This window comes from Macaca nemestrina, chromosome 1, assembly GCF_043159975.1.
Source record: "Macaca nemestrina isolate mMacNem1 chromosome 1, mMacNem.hap1, whole genome shotgun sequence".
Lineage (NCBI taxonomy): Eukaryota > Metazoa > Chordata > Mammalia > Primates > Cercopithecidae > Macaca > Macaca nemestrina.
In genome coordinates this window covers 138,686,621-138,709,962 of record NC_092125.1, presented here as the reverse complement: position 1 = coordinate 138,709,962, position 23,342 = coordinate 138,686,621, and the positions used below count along the sequence as shown (strand labels likewise).

The 23,342-nt window shown below is 44.8% G+C and overlaps 1 pseudogene; it reads right to left on the bottom strand.

Moving 5' to 3' along the window:
* Positions 1-1,557: 1,557 nt before the first annotated feature.
* Positions 1,558-3,898, bottom strand: LOC105485424 (heterogeneous nuclear ribonucleoprotein H2-like; annotated as a pseudogene).
* Positions 3,899-23,342: the final 19,444 nt, after the last annotated feature.

Genomic DNA, 23,342 nt, shown 5'->3' with positions numbered 1-23,342 from the left:
CGTGTTTACTATTGGTGATCTCTCCCTGCTGTTGGATGAGAACTCCAAGCAGGCCCCAAGATGTTTTGCTTACTCTTAGGTAAGGGACAATTCCAGGGCTTTTTAAAGCAGCAAATACTGACTTAATTCAGCAATTAGAAAGTCCAGCCTAAGAGAGCAATCAAAACTCGGATCCCGATAAGATGTCAAACCCTGCAGAGGGCCTGCAGAGGGCTGGGAGCTGACTGTGGAGGACTGGGTGGTGGTCTGATTGGCTTCTCCCAAGTGGGGCTGGCCTGTGGGGAGGGAAGAGGGGAAAAGTCTCACTTCAACGGGGATTGTCATTAGCTGGCCTCACCTTTTACTGCCTCTGGTCCTCCATCTCTTGGGGCACTTTCATGAGCAATTCTCAGGTTCCCCACCAGGGGAACAGAACCGCCCTCAGCAGCGCTGTTGGACCCAAGTCAGGGCATCTCTGTTTTGAGGGGTTGCTGGCATTCCTTCTTTAGTCCCAAGCATTTACCTCCAACTTCTTGCTGTGGGGATCTCTCAGCCACTGCAGGAGGCCCTTAGGACAACATCTATGATGACCCAAGCCAGGGTATCTTTCCTTATAGTCCATCTTTACAACACTGCACAGCCCTCACCCCAACAAACCAGGGGTGCTGGCTGGCCCTGCCAAAACAGCAATCTGCTGACCCGGCTTCCAAAGCGGGAGGTCAGTCCAGCTCTCATCCTGTGGGATCCCAGGTGGGAGTCAGGCCTTTCTCCCCCATTATAGGGGTAGTATATGAAGCTCTTTGGGGGCCAAGGAAGCAGGCAATCTTCTGTGCCTCAGGGAATAGAGGGGATGGGCCCATAGCACAGCGTTCTCCAGATAAATCCTCTTCATGGAATCCTCTCTCCTTGCCACCCTCTTGGCCTTTTTTTTTTTTTTTTTTTTTTTGAGACAGAGTCTCACTTCATCACGCAGGCTGGAGTGCAGTGGTGTGAGCTCAGCTCACTGCAACCTCTGCCTCCTGGGTTCAAGTGATTCTTGTGCCTCAGCCTCCCAAGTAGTTGGGATTACTGGCATATGCGACGATGCCCAGCTAATTTTTGTGTTTTTAGTAGAGCTAGGACTTTGCCATGTTGGCCCAGCTGGTCTCGAACTCCTGACCTCAAGTGATCCACCCACCCTGGCCACCCAAATTGCTGGGATTACAGGTGTGAGCCACCACACCTGGCGCTCTTGGCCCTTTTTTATTCTCTGAGTGGTGAGAAGATTGAACAGTTATGGAGCAGGTTCTCTGAATTTTCCTTTGAAGCAAACATGGAGATTTGACTCCTTAGTCTGGGATTATAAACATACTGTGTTTTGTGCCTCATCAAAGCTTCAATTTAATATCCTGTTACATAAACTTTCCAAATGCTGATTCTTTATTTTTTTCCAGTTTTTAAAAGGAAGATTTATTTAACAAGTTTCACTTAGTACAACGCATCTAAATGGAAATCACAATACAAGGAAAGATTTAAACCAAAGCCTCAGAATTTCATATAAACTATATGACCACACTTCTGAAGTATTGGTATTACATCTTAAAATTGTCCCGTATCCTTAAAAAAAAAAGAAAAAAAAAAGTGTACACTCACGTGCCTTACAGGATATTAAACCAAAAAGCTAGAATTAACAAACATGCCAAATGTTTTCACTTTGAATCGTAGACACAGCTCCTATATTTGAGTTTTACAGAAAAGCATGTTTCTCAACATGCATCCGAAGTTTTCAGTGTATTTGGGGTATAACAGCAACATTTAACATAAGTGAAACTGCATTAACCTAAATATGCTTACTGCTTAGGTACACTCCTACAACATAACTAACTTGAGGAAAGCTAAAAATTGTTTTAACAGTTATGGTCAATACTGAACTTTGTTATTATGTCCCAGATGAATGTTTCAGTGTTCAAAATTGCTGAGCTTGAAGTTTTACAATAATCTCAACTTCCACTTTACATTAAGCATGAATCATAAGCCTGTAATGCAAAACTGTTAAACTTAACTCTTGTTTTCTTAAAAAAGGAGAAAGATAAAGAAAGAGAAGCTGACCAAGAGTGATCAGAATCAATTATCTTTCCCATTTACCAATCATACTGGATATACTAGACATCCCTCCCATTCTATTCAACTCCCACAAATGTACAGCTTTTATATATGGAGTAGCTGTTTGGTGCTCCTTCTCTACCTAAGCAAGGTTTGACTGATAGTCACTGGAGTTTTCCTGCAGAACTTGGTCATTTCCACTCATACTGCTCTGACCACCATAACCACCTCCATAACCACCACTCAACTGCTGGCTAGCAGGACCTCCATAACTAGACTGGTTGGATAAGCGCATCCCTCCCATCATTTGGCTACCATAAGCTCTACCACTTGCCTCTGCTGTAGAATTTAAAACAAGTTCTACATAGCTGTGATCGTAAGCACCCCTACTTGTTCCTGCAGTAGAATTTAAGAAGAGTTCCACATATCTATGTTGCATATTAGCTTTGTCTTTTGCCATAGCTGCCACAGCATCTTCATGAGTAGCAAATTCAACATCTGCCTCACCAGTAACTCTGCCATCGGGTCCAATTTCAATATGTACTCTCATGGGATGAAGAGGTGAGAAGAAATTATAAATATCATTCTCAGTGGCTCTGTAAGGTAACCCCCTCATGTGTACACAGTGCCCTGTGGTGCTCTGGAAACTGGACCCACCATCTCCATATCTATGATCAGACATTCCTCAAAAAAAAAATTGAGGTCTCTTCCAAATCTATCAGACCCAAAGCCATATCCATAATTATAGCCACCATAGTCATCATAGCCTCCACGCCCTCCACCATAGGCACCACACCTCATCCTTTCAAAACCAGCTCCCCTGCCAATGCTATTATACCCTCTGCCAGCCCCCGCCTATCATAGGGACCTGGCCGCTGCATAGCCATGAACTTTCGAGGGGGGATCATAGTGGGTTTGAACTTCAGCTCGGCTACTCTTGAAGATCTCAATGTACCTGTGCCCTATTCTTTCCTTGTGTTTCTTTAAGGCCTTCTCAGCTATCTCCTGCGAAGCAAACTGCACAAAGGCTTCCCCTGTGCTTCGCCCCTGAAAGTCCACTGGCAGTGTCATCCCATTGGGCACAATTTCCAACCCTGAAAAGAACTGAACAATCTCTTCGTTGCTACAGCCAAATGGGAGTCCTCTAAGCCGGACGAAGCCATTGTTGGCAATATCAGGGCTATTCAGACCTGTATGCTTTAACACCTAGTCCATTTCAACACTGTTAGACTTGAATACTTCAGCGTATCTGTGTCCCATGGTTTCTCTGTCCTTCTTCAAAGCCAAGTTCACTTCCTCTTCAGATTCAAGTTCAACAAATGCTTCACCACTCGGTCTGCCTCCTCTGGCGTAGATGAAACGAATACCTGATGTGCCATTTTGGATCTTGCGATCAGAGAAGAAGCGCATCACTTCATCGGCTGAGCAGGACCAGGGTAGGGCACTGACCTTCACCACGAACCCCTCCCTGCCTTCCGTGCTCAGCATCATGGTGACTGTTGGGCTCTTGGTGGCAAGTTTGACTCAATGCAATTTTGGTGCAGCTCTAACGATACCGGGTAATTTTCCTCCTTCTTCCCTCAAACGGCTATATCCAAATGCTGATTCTTACATTCCAATAATTTCAAATTATTTATAACAAAAATAACACATCTCACAGGTATGTTCACGCAGTGGCGCAGTGGCATCAAAATCACTAGGGAAAGGACAAAGCCTCAGACTCAGCCACGAGTGAAAGCATTTTTCTGCAACACTTCTTACAAAATTCAAGGGCCTGAGGAGAGCAGATTCATGAACACACCTCTGCCCTCTGTGGAGAAAGGGGGAGAAGGAGGGGCTGGAGGAGGGTCCTGAGGTCAGTTTAGGTGAAGCGGGGTGAGCAGCAGGGAAATCTTCCTGCTTCCCCAAGTCTTCTGCCCTTCAGCAGAGGCAGCCATGTGGTCAAAGGCATGGATTCCAGGGCTGACCAGACCTAGATTTGAATCCCAGCACTGCTGATGATGAGCTGTGTAACCTTGGGCAAGTATTTCACTCCCTGGAATCTCAGGTTCTGCTTCAGCAAAATGACGGTGTTGTTCACCTCACACTGCGCAGTCACAGTAACGAGGTAAGATCTTCCGTGTAAAGTGACTGTATGGTCCAGCGTGTGGCAAGCTCTCCGTGAGTAACGGCTGTTGCTATTTCAGCTCCACCAGATGCTGTGTCTTATAGTCAACCAGGAGAAGAATTTTGGAGAGAACATGCATGTTAAACCCCCCTGGAAAAAGTCACAGCAAAATCTCTTAAGCCTGAGCTGGAAAAGAAAAGAGTTAGATAAAAGATACTTACTGATCACATCCCAGGTGTCAAGCTGCAACTTTACAAGTCTTTCATTTATTTATTTATTTATGTTTGCTTTTATTTTTTATTGAGACAAGTTCTCACTCTGTCACCCAGGCTGGAGTACAGTGGCAGTCTTGGCTCACTGCAGCCTCGAATTCCCAGGCTCCGGTGATCTTCCCACCTCAGCATCTTGAGAAGCTGGAACCACAGGTGTGTGCCACCATGCCTGGCTAATTATTGTATTTTTTGTATGGTTTTTCCACTTTGCCCAGGCTGGTCTCAAACTCCTAGGCTCAAGTGATTCACCCACTTTGCCCTCCCAAAGTGCTGGAATTACAGGCTTGAGCCACCATGCCTGTGTGTCAAGCTAAAATTTTAGGAGTCTGTTTAAAGAGCACTTTAAAAGAGATTTTTCATTTAACATTTGGAGTAACTCTATGACACTGGAAATTTCACAGGAAGAAATCAGAGCACAGGAATGTTTCCGTTTGGTTTAGGTTTGGATGCCTATGGCAGAAAAACCTAAGGTAATAATAACTAAAATAGGATAGAACTATATTTCTCTTTCATGTGAAAGAAGTTTATGAATAAACAATTCAGAGCTTACACAATTTTATGTAGTGGAAGGACCCGAGCCCTTTTTGCTTTGTCGATCTCAGCTTTAGCTTCTATCTTCTTTTTTTTTTTTTTTTTTTTTTGAGACTGGGTCGTGCTCTGTCACCAGGCTGGAGTGCAGTGGCATGATCTCGGCTCACTGCAACTTCTGCCTCTCAGGTTCAAGCGATTCTCCTGCCTCAGCCTCCTGAGTAGCTGGTACTACAGGCACATGCCACTATACCCAGCTAATTTTTTTGTAATTTTAGTAGAGATGGGATTTCACCATGTTGGCCAGGATGGTCTTGATCTCCTGACCTCGTGATCTGCCAGCCTCAGCCTCCCAAAGTGCTGGGATTACAAGCGTGAGCCACCATGCCCGGCCTTTAGCTTCTACTTTATGGTCCAATTTCTGCAATCCCCTCCACGTTCCAGCCAGCAGGCAAGAGGAAGGGGCAAAAAAGAGTGCACTCGCTTTTTTCAAGAACAATTCCTGAAAGTCACATACATTGCTTTCACTTATAACTCATCAGCTAAAACTTAGTCACATGGCTAGACCTAGTTGCAAGGGAGGTTGGAAAATGTAGTGTTTATTGTGGGAGGCCATTTACCCCACTAAAAATCAGGGCTTTTGATATCAAGGAATTAAAGAATGGCTTTGGGACCAAACAACCAGCACTTTCTTTCTTTCTTTTTTTTTTTTGAGACGGAGTCTCGCTCTGTCGCCCGGGCTGGAGTGCAGTGGCCGGATCTCGGCTCACTGCAAGCTCCGCCTCCCGGGTTTACGCCATTCTCCTGCCTCAGCCTCCCGAGTAGCTGGGACTACAGGCGCCCGCCACCTCGCCCGGCTAGTTTTCTGTATTTTTTAGTAGAGACGGGGTTTCACCGTGTCGGCTAGGATGGTCTCGATCTCCTGACCTCGTGATCCACCCGTCTCGGCCTCCCAAAGTGCTGGGATTACAGGCTTGAGCCACCGCGCCCGGCCACAACCAGCACTTTCTGCTTTAGGGGTGAAATAGTGTGCCCAGAGTTTCTCAGTTGTGCCCTGTCTGCAGAAGGCACTGCCTACCCCGGAGGGAAGCAGTAAGCACAGGGTGGTGGGCCGGAAGGGTGGGATCTCAGCAGAACGTCCAACCTCAAATTTGGGAGGCGGCTCTAGGGTTCCCTGCTGGCTTTACCGCAATTCCAGTTACTTTGCCAGGAGCCTGGAGGACTCAGCTAACTGTCTGAATCTTCACTGCCACCTGGCTTTAGCCAGTGGTCACTGGTAGTGAAGCCTGTCGCAGCCTGCAAGCCAGAGCAGAGAGGAAGAATTTCAAAGTCAGTGTTGAAATCATCAGGAGGAGTAAAAAGTAGAGCCATTTTTGTTTCTTCCCGGGTCCCTGACCCCAGTTTCTCTTTGAGAATGGTGGACTTGTGGTTCAGCTATTTAGTGTGTATCTACTTCATGGAAGACCCCAGACAGGCCCCGGGGAATACAGACTTGAGTGGACAGGGTCCTACCTTTCCGCAGCACAGATGTGTACACAGATAACTCTAAGGCAAGGCCCTGGAAAAGGTAAACTGAGGTGGGCATTCAGCATAGGGGGTTGAGGGAACATTCAGGAAACAGAAGGCATTTGAGCTTGGCTTGGAGGAGCAGTTGGAACAGTGCTTAGAGTAACTTAGGGAAATGGTCAAAGGGTACCCCAAAGAAAGAAAAGAAGAGCAGAAAGGGCCTGAGAAAAAGTAATTAATGTAGAACCATTGGAGTTTCTGGAGGCTGTGTGGTGTGTGTGTGTGGTGTGTATGTGCATGTCTTTAGGATGGACGTGGGCATGGAGATGGAGTGGAATGAGATGAGAGAAAAAACTGGAAAAGTAGTTTGAAGTAGCTCGCAGCAGGCTTTACCTATTAGAATAAGAACCCCAGGCTTTATTATGTAGAAAGGAGAAAGTCATCAAAAAATTTTAGAAAGAGGTGACATAATAGGCTTCCCTTTCTGTCCCATATGTGTGTGTGTATATATATATATATAAAGCAGCAGGCATTCTCTAAGAGGGCCGAACACCAATACCAATACAAGTCACAATAGAGAGGGCTTACTATTAGCATTTTCAGTTTTCCATTTACAGACATTCTATAGTTAGATGATGACAAATTTCCATGGGAAAAGCTCAAAGTGTGGAATGAGCACAGTTCTGTTCCCGTCTGAATAGGTTGTCACCAGCCAAGGTCACTGGGGAGGAGTCTCTAGAGACTTGTCCAGATACAGCTTCTCTCTCTGTGGGTTAGACTTAGCCTGGCTCCCCAGGAGCAGGGCAGCCTCACCTGAATGGTAGCTGAGCAGGGCAGTGAGCAGGGAGGGACAAGAGCTTCCTTTGCCCAAGCCCAGGGCACTGGAAAGCCAGCCTCCTCTCCTGGAGGAAATGAGGAGGTTGAGAGGCGAGAGGGTGGCCCTGGGTGGCGGACAACTGCATCCCTCATGTTCTCTGCCATTTCCACCTACACTGTTCCAGTATCTGAGAAACTTACCAGAACAAGTTCTCCTGTCCATTAAATCACATTTAATCCTCTGAGGAGCCTTAAGAATTGGGAATATGCTACATTTTACTCTGGAAAATACGTTTAGTTTTTTGGTACTCACTGAAAACCTGGTGCATGGGAGACTGAAAAAAAGAAAGTGATGTTTTATGCACATGAAAGCAGCAAGTTATGTCAGTTATTTCGTCTGTTACCAAGGATTTAGGAATTTTAGAGGCTCACTGGGTAAAGGAAGACTTTATTTTCATTTTCCTAGACTGAAACAATGTAGGGTTGTGAGAAGTTTAACTATAAATTTTTTCCATTGTTTAAAGCTGGGACTTTAAACATTGTGCTGAAACTTAGATTTGAGAGATGAGCAGATCCATACAGTAGCATCCCATTTATCAGGGATCATCAGGGCATGAGGCATTTCAGAGAAATAAAATATTCCAGTATTTAAATCATATCTCTTGAGGGTCTTAATGTTTGTGTCATACATTCTTTGATGTAAGAGTTTCCCAAATCTCCAGCTAACTCACTGCCTTGTGAAACAAGAATGCCGTATCAGATCCCATTCGCCCTGCTGATGTAAGAGCATTTTTATGAAAGCCAGTTATCAGATCATGCCGACGCACTGCCCTCTGAGGCTCCCAAAGCTTGTCGGGTGTTTACCCCTGTCCTCAGCGGACCCATTTGTCATCATCCTATAATTCTGTTAGCCGTAAGAACTCCGGTATATTTTCCTGGGCAAGAAGGTTCTGTAAAGTGTGGTATTTCTGTCTGGTGTTGGCATTAGAGGGCCTCCATCCCACTGAGAGCTGGGTTTGCTTAGGCTTGCTTTCATGAGTCTTGCTTGCTTGTAATGTGAAGTCCAAAGATCAGAATTCAAGTTCCATTTCTTTCTCTTCTCCTTGTATGATCTTGGACAAGTTATCAGCCCCTCTGTACCTGGGTTTGCCCACTAACCAACATGGTCATAATAATGCCTAGCCCAGGGCTGAGGATGAAGCCGTACCATAAATACAATGTGTTATACAAATGGTAGTTCATTTCACTGCAAAATACCTGCTCGTGCCCAGCCTCACCTTAGGCATATAGTTGATCAGGAGTGAGTTGTGGAGAGCACTTCTAAGTTTTAAATGACACGGAGGGGGCTGTTTATGTGAAGGGATGACTGTGGCAGATGCAGCAGCCAGGCTCTAAGGGGAAAGGGTCTCCCCTAAATGTCCTATTATGAAACTTGGTGCCCAGGACACTGTGGCGGTTGAGAATCAGGGTTCAGCAGAATACGCAAATTGCCTTTCTCTTCATCAGGACACAAAGAAAGAAATGAGCCCCCAAAATATCTCTCAGAAGTGATAAACACAGGTTTATCATTTCCATTATCCTTGACATTTTTCAGGGGTTAAATGTCTCTGGCTGGGGCATGTTATTATTTGAGTATTACTAGCCCTTTAAGAGCCCCGACACCTCTGGAAAGCAGCCCATGGAGCTGCTTCAGCGCCGAGTAGGTCTGAGCTACAAGAGGGTGACCGCTAATCCTAATTCTAACCTCAACCTGAATTTATGAGGTCCTGCTGGCACGCAGAGGGAGGACCGGAGGGGCCAGTCAGGTTCGTCAGCTGGCCCAGTGGTATAAGGAGCCGTTGGATTGGGGTTTGTCGCATCCACTGGGACCCTGCCCAAAGTCGAGACTTTGCAAGATTCCCCTGTTTTGCACCGCCCTGTGGTAGTAGCCACATCCTTACTGTGTAAATTCAGGTTTAACCACAGAACAACCAGCGTATGCCTTGTTAGATGAGGAGGAGCTTAGACCACTGAAGAGTACTTTCTTTCAATAAGGAGAGACAACTTCAAAAAAATTGTTTTTCGGAGTCCCCAAAATTTCAGACGAGGACACTTTGAAGATTTTGAGTCTTGCAAGCTGTGTGATTAAAATGATCAAGTGATTAAAATGCTGTTTTAATGCTATTATAAAACGGTATTTTAGTTTGGACACATTCTTAGAAAAACTCAGACTCTTTCCGCAGAAAAACGGACACAGCAATTTGTAGAGGGCAGTCACAGGTGTTCCATGAACTGAATCACTACGTGGGGGATTTTTAAAAGCTGGATTGAGGGAACAGCGGATGGTAGAATGAATCCTTTATCTTGAAGATATAGCAAAAGTAAATACAAATTATATAGCCTGTAAGATTAATGCTTTTGAATCATAAAAAATAAACACAAAATTCTTGTGGCTTGAGTTGCATAAAGATAAGCAATTCAAAGTCCATATCTTTAATGATAGCCTTTTTTCTGTCATAAGTAGAGACTGTGTCAAGGAATTAATGCAAACACATTTCTGCCCACCATCCTTGTATTTCCCCTTTCTTGCTAAAATTACCTACTTCACAGGATGTGAGAATTAAATGAGATATGTGTCACTGTGTCTAGCACCAAAGAAACACTAAATAAGTAGTGTCAAGTTAAAATCTGAATAATGCTTTTCTTCTTCTCCCTGTCTTCCTTATCCTTTCCCCATCCTTGCCTGCTTTCTTGGTGCTTACTGAGAACTGACTGTGTCCCCTGGACTGGCGCAGAGGTGGCCTGGCTCTCCAGGAGCTTTGCTTATTCACTTACTCAACCAGTATTTATTGAACTCCAACTTGTACCAGACTGTCTTCCAGCCTTGAAGACTCAGTGATGAGGATGAAAAACTCCCTGTTTACATCCAAGGGTTAATACACCAATACATTAATCAATCCATAGTGTAACTTTGAGTACTATTAAGTGCTTCAAAGAAAGACAAAGAAGCCTAAAGGGATGGAGAATGGTGGGAGTGAGTTGGAGGCTATTTCATATGGAAACATCAAGAAAGCCTCTCTGGAGAAGGTGGCATTTGGGCAGAGTCCTGTATGAGGTGAGGAGGAGGCCCACGGGAGGATTCAGGCAGAGGATGGGGCAGGAGCAGAGGAAACAGCGTGTGCAAAGGCCCTGAGGTGAGCGCAAGCTTGACATGGTCTCAGGAAAACAAAAAGATCAGGAGGGTGTGGTCTCAGGAAAACAAAAAGATCAGGAGGGTATGGTCTCAGGAAAACAAAAAGATACTGAGCTGGGAGAAGGTTATCACACAGGAGCCTGGAGGCATGGGGTCGGGGAAGATCACATAGAGCCTCATGGGGCATGCTGTGAAATTTGTTCAGATTGTATTCTAGGATTGATGGGAAGCTATTGGAGGGTTTTGAGTCATTACATTGTTTATGTGCTTTGAAAGGATCACTTTAGCCACTGGAGAATACAGAGGGGCAAGAGCAGAGGCCCCAACCAGGAGGCTAGTATAGCGATGGAGAAGCAGTGTAACAGTGGGGAAGGCTCCAGGGCCAGACTGCCAGGGTTTGAAGCATGTCTCTGCCATTGATGAGCAGCATGAGCATGGACAAGTTAAATAACTCCCCTGCACTTTACTTCTCTCATCTATAAAATGGAGATGATAACAGGGTTACCACACTGTACAACTCCAGAATCTCCCCCTGCAGTCCAACGAGTACAGCATGAACAGTGCCACTCAGAGCTGTGCAATGCAGCGGTCTCCATCATGAGCCCTACCTTGTGTTACCGTGAAGATTAAGGCATAACACACATGTAAAGTGTTTAGAACAATGCCTGGTACCCAAGAATAGCTCAAAAATATTTGTTATTGTTTGTAGCTGAGGTGAGAGATGATGGTAAATGGATTAAAATTGTTACAGTGGGGGTGGTGAAAACTGATAAAATTTGAAATGAAATTTGAAGAAGGAGCCTGTGCTGCTTCCCAGGGCGCAACCACGAACTCAGAAACACATCCTTGCCAGGACTTCTAGGTGGGTTTCCTAGTATGATTCTATTTTGGAGCTGAATTTCTCAGAATCTTCCTTACCAGGATGTTTTCCACCTAAAACGATGAATGGATGTATGTAGTACATATGTTATAGAGTGATTATGAGAGTTAAACAAGATCTTACATGTAAACACCCTACTTAGTGCCTAGGACGTCATAAGTTTCAGTGACAGCTATCATCATCATCATCATCTGAGCAGCTCAACATTTCTGCTTAATGCAGGCACATACCTACAACTCCACAGAAGAGAGATCGCAGCAGTTTCCCCTTGTGAGGAGAGCTAAAGAGAACAGAAGCATTTGGGAATGAAGGTCCTGAGGCCACAGTGTCCCTAAGGAGGCCCATTGTTGTGCCCTCAGACACCCTCCATGGCCCTCAAAAGGCTTGGATAAGAACGAGCCCAACCAGGAAGAGAAGCACTGGAACCTAAATGAAGGCATAAGATTTAAAAGGCATGATTCACCTTTATTTCATTGGGTTTACCACATATAGAGCCCAAGTCAACCATTTAAAGTTATGAAATTTATGTTCTGTTCCTTTTCCTTACTCGCTTGGCCCTAATGAACCTCAAACACGAGTACTGGAGGTGGTAAGGGGACCCTGGCAGGCCCAAGAGATGCAGACACCCAACTCCTCCCAGGCCTTCCTCAACACCACCCCTCTCTGCTCTGCCCCCCCGAAGCCATAGGTACTGGTCACATTGCTGTCTGACTACTCACAACACCATGAGGTAGCATCCCTGTTTTATTTGTTCTTGGATGTATGAGTCATATAATTCCTTCTTCAAAAGTCGTGAAGGTGAGACTCCAGCAAATAACTCCACATAAAAAGAGAGCGCCATTTTCTCAGCCTCAGGCTTGGTAATGATTCCTGCTGTGAACCAGTCATTATGGAAATGACTCAGTCTTTCTCTCCTATGTTAATAAGATTTTACTGTCTTTGGTCCTGACACAAACTGGCTGAGAGCAATAAAGTTATACCAGAGTGTGTCACTATGTAACTTTTCTTAACTTACCCAAATACCATGTGGACAGGAGCCATTCCAGCCCATCGCCTTCCTTCCGAGTTGGCTGTATTCTTAGGCCGGTTCTCACAATGGGTATCTGCTAATCTCTTTCCTTACCTGCCAGGAAGTTGAGGCCAAAGTTCTCTTTTCTCTCTAAAGGCTAATCAAGCTGTAAAGATGGTTAGTGGGCTGAGCTCAAAATAGGGCACCTGAGCTCGCTTTGCATCTCTAACATCCATATCACTAAGCTTCTTCCTGGGGGTCCCAGTGTGAGAACTGACCCAGGCCCAGATGGCAAACAAAAGCTATTAGGGTGACTGTGGGAGCTTCTGTGTCTTTTTCTTGGTTGAAATTATCCTTCTGGAGTACATCTGGAGATCCTGGCCATTTAGAAGCCATGCAGGAGCTATTCATTTATTTGACAGACATTATTGATCACCCACCTAGTGCTAAACAGCACTAGGTATTGAGGACAGAGAGACAAAAGGCACAGCTCCTAGTGTCAGTGACCTCAAGGTGTCGTGTAGGGGACTGATGAGAAAATGAACAATGTGAGTAGTTTGATTAGTGCTATAAAATATTGTGGGAGCTACAGAGGGATTCAAGGAGTACTGATCACACTGGTGGTCAAGAAAGATTTCCTAAAGGAAAACACACTTACATGACCCAAAGGATGCACCAGCACCCTCTAATCAGAGAAGGGCGAGGAAGGAAGCAGAGGGACATTTCTAAAGAGAGAAGGAACAGCACATGCAACAAAGCTGGCTAGCTGTTACCACTAACATCCATTTCCTCCTTCCTGGTCAAATAGCTAGATGATACCTCCCAACCTCCCTTTCAGTTGAGGATGCTACGAGACTGCGTTCTGGCCAATGGGAGGTGTGCAGAGATGCTGGGTGTTCTGGCCCACAGGATCCTCTCATGTGTTCTCCATGTGCTTCCCTACCTCAGGTAATTGGGAACAGATAGAAATCAGATCACAAAGGGCTTGTGTGCTGCCTGAAGGAACTCCATATTACAGTGCAGGTAAGAAGCAAACGAACATAGCAAAGTGACCATACTCAGTGTTTAGAAAAATGGAGGTGGCAGGATATTAGGGACAAGGCTAAACTTTACCTGAGCTTAAGAAGTCCCCTACCTTTTTGTTTTCCAAAACACCCCCATCCTTTTTTGTTCCATGGCAAAATTGCAAAGGACCATCCTGCCCTCCAATATGTCAAGTAAGACCTGCCTCCATCCTTTCTAGAGATTCCTGTGAGACTCCCTGGTTTACCTGCCTGTATAAAGCCCCAGGGCCCCTTCATTTTCTTTGAGACATTCCCCTTTCATGAACATTCTCCCTATTGCAATACCCTGAACAAAACCATCTCCTTGATGGCCTGGTGCATTTTGTCTTTCACATGAGCACTGGATGAGGAGTCAAATCTTCTAAGTGAAGCTCTGCTTCTACTTGAGAGTAGACTTCCACCTTGCTTTATTTAGCTTTGTTCTTTTTGGGACAAGGTCTTGCTCTGTCACCCAGGCTGGAGTGCAGTTTCGTGATCATGACTCACTGAAGCCTCAGGCTCAGGTGATCCTCCCACCTCAGCCTCCTGAGTAGCTGGGACTACAGGCACGTACCACCATGCCTGGCTAATAATTTTTTTTAAAAAATTTTCATAGAGACAGGGTCTCGCTATGTTGCCCAGGCTGATCTTGAACTCTTGGGCTCAAGCAATTTGCCCGTCTTATCCTCCCAAAGTGCTGGGATTACAGGTGTGACCCCCAACATCCTTAGCCTCTGCTTTATTTTTCTTCAACATATCTTATTGCATATTAGTTATCATCAGTCCTCCATTAGAATATAAACTCCCTGAGAAACAGGCTTGTCTTCCTGACCACTGTATGTCCAGGGCCCAGCACAACTCCTGGCACGTAGCAGGTGGTCAATTATTAGGACAAATCATGGCTCGGTGACCTGATCCCAGACCATCTGAGCTTTCTACCACCCTCCCTCGGCACCTCTGACCTTTCTTGCTCTCTACTGTTTCTCTCCCTCTTTCTCCATGCCCCTCTCTGTCTCTTTTGCTCTAATCTCTCTCTGTCTTCCTCTTTGTGGATCTCTTTCTTAATCCCTCCCTTCTTGCTTTCCCCTCTCTCCTCCTTGGGCGTTGGGCCTACTGTTCTCTCGTAGCCCTTCAGCTCCTACTTTTCAGCCAGATTGTTTATTGGGAGGATATGGACCCAGGTGACAGAGCACCAGCTGTGGAATAAGGAATGACCCAACCACGTCTGTGTTTGTGTCTGTTGAGTCATACAACTTTAGCAGCTTCGGACATTCGTCTGCTCACAGGCTCCTTGAAAGTTAAAGATTTACCCAGAACTGGCCAAGTCCATGTTTTGGTAACAATCAACAAAGTGATCTATAAGCCTTGCTCCAAGCAGATTGCTGAGTGCTGAGAAGGAAAACAGAACCCAGGTGAGGCCCCTGCCTTCCAGGAGCTTCCAGTCTAGTTAGCCAAGGATGTGAGGCCCACACACAGTCCTACAGGAAACAGAGAACAAAGACAGGTAGAATTCGGGGTGTAGGCTGTGTAAACCAATGGGGTCTGGAAAGGATTGGCCATTGCTAACTTTGGAACTTTGAGACAAGTGGTCTATGTGTGAATGATGAAGCAGGGATCAGGGGTTCGACCGCAGACAGGAAAGCAAGAAGTGAGGATCAGTGAGTTGCAGTGTCCTGTCGGTAACTCCTTCGGCCACTGTGCCCCAAGCTTGCCTCAGGGGGCTCCTCTCTTATCAAGGCCCCACACTGTGTCCTTCTCATCCCATCATCAGACTGAGTTAAGGTGCAGGACTCAGTGAATGGAGATTTCCTCAGAACACAGAGTTAGAGCTGATGAGCTGGGCAGCCAGGCGTGGCTGCACCGAGGGGCACCAGCAGTTGCGTCCTGCAGCGGCAGGCCTGCTCTGAGTTTCTTCACGTGGAGACTGCATCTCAGTGCACCTGGAGTGAACTCTCTAGTTTCTCAATAGCTATCCGCTGAATTGATTGAGATACTAGGAAACTGTCTGAAAATCGTGATGAATAAACCCTGCAGTATGGCTGATGCCTTGTCCTCTGCAGGCTCAGAAAGTTGCCCACAAGGAAGTACAGCTCTGAGACACACTGGGAGGTGGGCGGCCAAGTTGAGCTGAGAGCAGAAAACAGAGGGGAGTGACTTCGTGCTGGTTGTGGAAACTCCGGGCTGATGGCAATCCATCCAGTGTGAAACTTGTTTATACTGACACAGAGCTGAAGGGCACTTGGCATTCCTTTAGTTGCTGCTTTTATAAACAGAGGGGCCTGAAACTTCCTGGGAAAAGCTGGGAGCGTCGTATGGCCCTAAGGTGGCTCTTTGTGGTGCTATGACTCTGGGGAGGCAGAGAAGGGAATGCATATTTTCTTGAGCACTGGCTCATTTATAAATGTGGTGGGGGAGGTGGCAGTAATGAGTAAACTGAGTAAATGTTCTCCCCAGAGGATGATTCTTGGAGCGAAAAAGGATTTGAGGGAGGAAGGAAGCGATTAGCAGAAAGGGGCGTGGGAGTGCGTACGGGGCATCTCCCAAGTTCCTTCAGGAGGCAAGCTGTCATCTTACAGTCTTGTTGACTCCTGTCTTTGCTCCCATCTAACCTGGCCCAAAATACACACTGAAAATCAAATCCCGCCAGGAAGGCCGATTCGTTTAGTCACCCCTTCCTTATCGCTGACGGTCTCCTTGCTCACATTTCACTCCCATTGCTGACTCACAGTTTTGTCTCAAAAACTGTAGTTTTTGCACCTTGGGAAGATAATTTTGTAACCCTCTACCTGCTGTCTAGGTCTGGCCTGTGTGCTGTTTGAATTGGTGTGTCTATGACAGAGATACCAACAACATTTGAAGCCAAAGTTCATGGCCCGGGTTAATGGATATTTAGGGCAAAGGCCCCAGTTCCATTTTCAGATCGCCCTCCCCCACCAATTAGGATATTTAGGAAATATTTAAATGGCAGCACAGCAATGATTAACTCGATTTACTTCTGTTTCTTTATTTTAAAAAATAGTATTATCCAGGTTTCACATTTCAGTATTAAGATGCCTTAAGTTATTGAAATTTCAATGGTAATAAAGCAATAAAATAAGTCCTGGAGGCACGGGAGTGAGAAAGGGCTAATATCTCTAATGTTTGTTGACCATTCATCTGCGCTGCCGGGCCTCATGAGTGCTTTGCACATGACATCTTAATCCACCTAGAAATGGGGTGTCAAGAAAGTGTGATTTACTCACATTTCAGCTGAAGGAAATGCAGCTAAGTGGCATGTGAAAGTTCACACAGCCAATAAAAAAACGCAGTCAGGACCAGAAGCCACATTTGCAGGACTTCAAAGCCAAGGTTCTTCCCACCACAAAACCAGGATGCCTTCCTCTGCCACTGGAGTCCGCTGGACCAACCAGCAGCACAGGCAATGGCTATTGCTTTTGGTTATAGCATCAATGCAATATATCTAAGTTTGTTTGTTTGTTTGTTTTTGAGACAGAGTCTCACTCTGTTGCCCAGGCTGGAGTGCAGTGGTGCGATCTTGGCTCACTGCAACCTCCACCTCCCAGGTTCAAGAAATTTTCCTGCCTCAGCCTCTGCAGAAGCTGGGACTACAGTTGTGTGCCACCACATCCAGCTAATTTTTTTTTCTATTTTTTAGTGGAGACGAAGTTTCACCATGTTGACCAGGCTGGTGTCAAACTCCTGACCTCGTGATCTGCCCACCTCAGCCTCCCAAAGTGCTGGGATTACAGGTGTGAGCCACCATGCCTGGCCCAATCTATCTAAGTTTTTCTGTGGAAAAGTAGAATTATCTGCTTAACAATAAAATACCTTTTAGATAAAATTGCATTATGGTTTTCAAACTTCTTGAATCCATATTATTTATTTCTTACCACAATCCTACAGTGTAGGTATCATTATTAGGGATTACAGGGAGCATCTGCTATTTTTACCAGCCCAGCATCCACTTCCTTTTCTTCTGGCACCAACAGATCACCACCCTTAGAGGATCACTCTTCCTCCATCCTCAGTCCATGTGACTTGCCTAGGGCTGATCCCAGTGACTGGCTCTAGGAGTCTAGACCCAAACCTGGCCAGCGAGGGCACTGATCTCTGATTGGTTTAGGGGTGAGCATGGCCATGTTGACCAATCAGAGGAAATGAGCATCAGCCCCCAACCTTTTGCAGAAACAATAAGACATGGAGCTTTCCTCCTGGTGGTGGTGCAAAGCTGGCAGGAAGTGCTGGTCATTGTCTTTGCCTAACTTGGGGAGAGCCAGTCTGAGAATGGAGGTAATCCAGAGGAGAGCTGAGCTAAAGAGAGGGAGGAGACAGGTCCCCGATGACATTGTCTGGCACCCAAATCCAGCAGTGCTCCATGTCCAGGCTCTCCTGGACTTCTTAGTTCATTAAACTAAGAAAATTTGCCTTTGTTTAAGCTGGTTAGAGTTGAATTTCTGTCACTTTGTTATATGCTATTCAAATTATTGCCCTCTACCGGCAAAGGAAATTTGGTTGAGATCACTGTTTTTCTTAACTAAAACATCACAAATGTATAAATTTGGAAAGGAGACTTTATTTCTTATAAAGGGTTACAGCCTGCAAAGTGGCCATCTGCAGGCTGGGAAGCGTAGCCTCTGGCAAAGACCAAAGACAGGCACTTTGAAGGAGGAGGGTCTGGGCAGGAATTTACGCTGAATGGGTTGGTCAAGTACACATATTCAACAGGTTGTAAGAGGAACTGTGAATATTCACGAAGGTGGTCCTGACACATGCATATTGAACAAACACGCATGTAACATACAACCTGTGTTCACCTAGGGGTGAAGACTTAACATTTAAATGTGTTACAATTAGGCCCTAAATGTCAAAAGGTCTTTTTAGAATGTGAAGGCACTCAAGTGTGCATCCTCTGTAAACTGGCCAGAGTCAGTCCATGGTTGGTGGTCTTCTTATCAGGAGAAAGTTACTGAAAGCAGTCTCTTGTCCAATCAAAGCTGTAGTGATGGCTTGTGGAACGGGAGGTCAGTTAGTGCATGACAATGGCTGCAAATTATTTTACTATTGTTTATCTCGAGGCCAGTGCTTGTTTAGCTGCTAGAGAAAAAGGTAAACCTTGTGGCAGAGAACACAGTTTATTCTTTAAGTGTAGAGGTGAGTGACTCAACCCTTGTCTGGCATGGCCCTAGGTCCTGTTTGTAATTTGATATTTTATTGCCATGAAGAGTCTGTTCTGTCAGTCTTATGAGCTCAATTTTAACATTAATGCTGCTCGATTCCTTCTAACCCATAAAAGGGAGGGGGCATAATGAGGCGTATCTGATCTCCTGTCAAGGCTCGGTTTTTAACATTTTCTGAGGCCTCCTTGGACAAGAGGGAGTCCATTCCATCAGCTGGGGAGCTTAGGATTTTATTTTTAGTTTATAGTTTCATCCTTCCCAACCTTCTTAGCCATATATGAATTGTGGATTCTGGGGATACAAGAAGCATCTAGCCCCAGAGATGTTTCTTATTTTGTCATAGAGTGGTGGAGTGGGTTGCTGATAACACAAGGTATTATGAGCTAAAGTTGAAATCCACTTTCACTTTCCCTGTCTTCTCAATTTTGCTTTCATTTGAAAGGGTGTGAGACAGCCGGAGAAACTGAAAGAATTAGGAAGAAGAGGGGAGAGGTGGTGTTTGGGGACACTGTTGGAAGGGAGACATAACCTGCATGTGAAATGCACATTAGGCAATATTAAATGTGACTCTAGGCATGTGTTGAGAGGTCAGAAATGAAAATGCAGTTTTAGACAACCTAGATAAAGGTGAGAGGTGAAAGGTCAAGTTTCAGGAGTCTACGTGTCAGAGGCATGTGAACCAGAGCAACTCTATCTTAAATAGGAGCTGGGTAAAATGAGGCTGAAACCTACTGGATTGCATTCCCAGATGGTTAAGGCATTTTAAGTCACAGGATGAGATAGGAGGTCAGCGCAAAATAGAGGTCATAAAGACCTTGCTGTTAAAACAGGTCATGGTAAAGGAGCCGGCCAAAACCCATCAAAACCGAAATGGTGATGAGAGTGACCTCTGGTTGTCCTCACTGCTGTTCTCCCACCAGCACCATGACAGTTTGCAAATGCCATGGCAACATCAGGAGGGTACTCCTATATGGTCTAAAAAGGGGAGGTGTAAATAATCTACCCCTTGTTTAGCATATCATCAAAAAATAACCATAAAAATGGGCAACCAGCAGCCCTTGGGGCTGCTCTGTCTATGGAGTAGCCATTCTTTTATTCCTTTACTTTTGTAACAGACTTGCTTTCATTTTGCACTGCAGACTCACCCTGAATTATTTCTTGTGTGAGATCCAAGAACCCTCTCTTGGGGTCTGGATCGGGACCACTTTCCTGTAACATATGCAAGGAAAGGAATGCAGAGGAATGGAACTGAGCCATGGAACAGACATATGGGGTTGGGGAGGAGGAGTTAGCAGAGAGATCTGCGTAACTCTTATCCTACTTAGCACTAGTGCTGTTGAAGGTAGAACTCACAGCATAAGAATTCACTCTGGAACATAGAATAGGGTGTCTTTAGGTGTATATATATATACATCAATGTTCAGAAAACGCAGAATCTTGTTAAAATTATAAAATCTGCTATTCTTCCATAATTTATTCATTTCTTTTGCAGTTGAAGAAAATGTGTTTAGGGCGAGTTACCTTTGGCATGTTTGACCATAATAAATAGTTTGGGTTTTTAAAACAATTTCAGAATGTCTAAGAATTAAATTTTTTTTCTGTGTAATTTTGTACATGTGAAATTTAGAGTCAAAATGTCACAAAACGCCCTCCAAATGATAAGACCAAAATATTATTTTAGATCAGAGCCTTGTCAGCCTTTTGTGTACACTAGAGTCTTTTGATTATTTTGAGAAGTCTGTAGTCTTGAAAGCATATCATATGAGAAGATAGATACTGATATGGAACTGCTAATGGAAACTTGTATGTAAGAATTTTGTTTTTTCTGGCTTCATAGAGCAAATCCTTGTTCACACAGAATAAGAGAGAAGAAAGAGGCAAGGGGATACATTACCTTTCTAAGTTAAGTGCAAGCATCCTGGATATTGTAACAGACTGGGAGTTGTGTTAGAGTTCATTTGATTCTCAAAGCATTTTGCGGCCTTTTGTTAGGCAGCACCCTGCCTTCCACATCACAGGCTGTCACACACACTTGTTGAGGATGATGCTGGTGATGTCATCAGTCCTTTTTCAGCAAAGTCTCCTGAAAATAAAGCTCAGATTGACTGTGCAGAGCTCCGGACCTAGTCCAGAATCAAGCACCACTTTGAGGGCAGGGACCTGCCCAGGGGTGCTGCTGACATTTGAGATGGAGTGGTTCTTCACAGCACAAAAGTGTTCTATCACTGCGGGACACTTAATATCCCTGCCCTCTTCACTAGATGTTTGCAACACTCCCCAATCATTGCGATAACCATGACACCATGGACACCCCTACATTACCAAATACCCTCTGAGAGATACTGCCCCCTCTTCTTAGTCGGTAACCGATAGAAGATTGCCCCTTTGGTTCTGAAGATGTTAGCTTTGGGAACCTCAAAGGCTTAGGAAACTGCCAACACCCAAGATCTACTAACTTAACCCACCATTAAGCCACTATCTATTTCTGCCATGACCATGCTACTTTCATCCTTTATAATTGCCAGGCAGAAATAACAAATACTTTGGGATATTGTTGTTCATGACCACTATCCACCCCAGACTTTCCTATTAAATCACATGCAAGTGCTTTCAACCTGCTGCATTAGAATTAAGGCTTTGAGTTATTCACCGGGAAGGAAAAGTTCCAGAGGTTCAGAAACTTAGGAAGCAGTGTGGAGTCCAAGAGACCCAGAGAGGAGCAGCTCTTCTTTAGAGCACATGCAGCTTCTGAAATTCTTCTTCTGGGTGTGCATGTTGAAGAAAAGATGATCCCTCGGCTTCTGCAACCGCCTTTGCACTTGCTCCTTCCTCTGAAGAGCTCACCAGGAAGTCTCTCCGGGCGCCTTCTCCACACTCCAGACTTCCCACACTCAGCAGCACCTCCACCCTGACCCTGTCTGCTTCCAACTAAGTCGTTTCACTTCCTGTTGTCTGGGGCAATCAACACATGTAAACTTTCAGAGCTGAGGTTTCTTTTTTTGGAGGGAAAATATTTTGAGGAATTTTTAGGGGGATTTCAGTAGAAGACCCGGGGATTCCCAGCACTGTTCTGCTATGCTAAGAATATTAAGCTGTAGTCCCCTAGATATTTGCAAAGTCACATTGTCCTTTCCCTTGTTTCTGAAAAGAACAAAACCATGCAGCCAAGAGCTGATCATTCCATTTTCAAGTTCACCTAGGTCAGAAAACCACTGTGGGCAGTTGCTTCAAGGCAGCTTGTAACTGCTTCCATGGAAGTCATTGTTTATTTTTATTTTTTAAATTAATTAATTAATTAATTAATTTTTTTTTTTTTTGAGACAGAGCCTCACTGTCGCCCAGGCTGGAGTGCAGTGGTGCCATCTTGGCTCATTGCAACCTCCGCCTCCCAGGTTCCAGCAATTCTCCTGCCTTAGCCTCCCGAGTAGCTGGGACTACAGGTGCGCACCACCACACCCGGCTAATTTTTGCATTTTTTAGTAGAGACGGGGTTTCACTGTGTGAGCCAGGTTAACTCCTGACCTCGTGATCTGCCCACCTCAGCCTCCCAAAGTGCTGGGATTCCAGGTGTGAGCCACTGCGCCCGGCCGCAATTGTTTATTAAGAACAGCTACTTGGCCTTCGGGAATATAAATATTTAGACTACCAAAAAAAAAAAACATGCAAAGAATTCATGAAGGTCTCTAGAAATTTGAAAAAAGTAGTGTAATGGTGAAGAAGAGAACAGTCGTTGGTGTTCTGGATTAAAGTCCTAACTCTACCCACCGACTACACTGGACAAATCACTCCACCTCTCTTAGCCTCAGGAGTCTCAGCTATAAAGTAGGAATAATAATATTACTTATGACAGGGGGTTTTGGAAAGGATTATGTAAAATAAAACAAGTGAAGAATGGAGCTAATTCCTGGCATATAGTAGTCACTTAACATATTGTAATTACGATGATGGTGGTTTTCCTACAGAAAGAACGGACACTGGAGAAAAGAAAGGTTTTTTCAGAGAGGGGAAGCAGAAAGGGAGGAAAAGTGAGGCTAAAGAAGTAAAAACAGTTTTTCCAATTACAAATTTATTAACCCCTAAAATGATGCTACAGTTTCAGAGAAAATTAGGAGCATAGAAAACAAACAAAAAAAAGCTAAAGACTGTGGTGACATATATGTAATTAACTGAACAAGAAGTAAGAATTTGAAAGCATTTGAATTAAGATCCTAGAATTCATAGCAGGTCTCCCTTCCCACCAAGAAGGCGTGTTAATCTGGATTCTTTAGAGATAATAGAGATGTCTTAAATTCCTCTGGGTGCAGTAAAATGGCCCTAGCTTGCACCAGCCCCATTGAAGGGTAGAGATTAAATTGAAGATAACCAAGCACCTGTCATTCTTCCCACTGCCTTCTGGATCACCACAAAGAAATAAGGATTTGTCTTTTCAAAGAGGAGGAGAGCAGTAGCTCATGAGGCAGTGTTGATTGACAGTTCATGCTTGAAGAAAGGTATGAGTGCTGTACTCAATTTTAACTTAAAAAAAATCTGAGACTTGTATTTCCTGTTAGAAAGCCCTGCAGAAGGGTGTGTCCAAGGATTCTGAAGAATTAATGACAGACATATGGGTAGCTTCTTAGCGACACAGGAGGAGATGAGGTGCACGTATGCCGTGTGTTGGGGGGGTAATGCGTGCTTGGATTGAAACTTCTCTGCTGTTTGCTGAGCCCCACTCCTCCTTCACAGTCCCTTTCAGGTCTCCATTTCTCCATGAAGCACTTTTAACACTGAT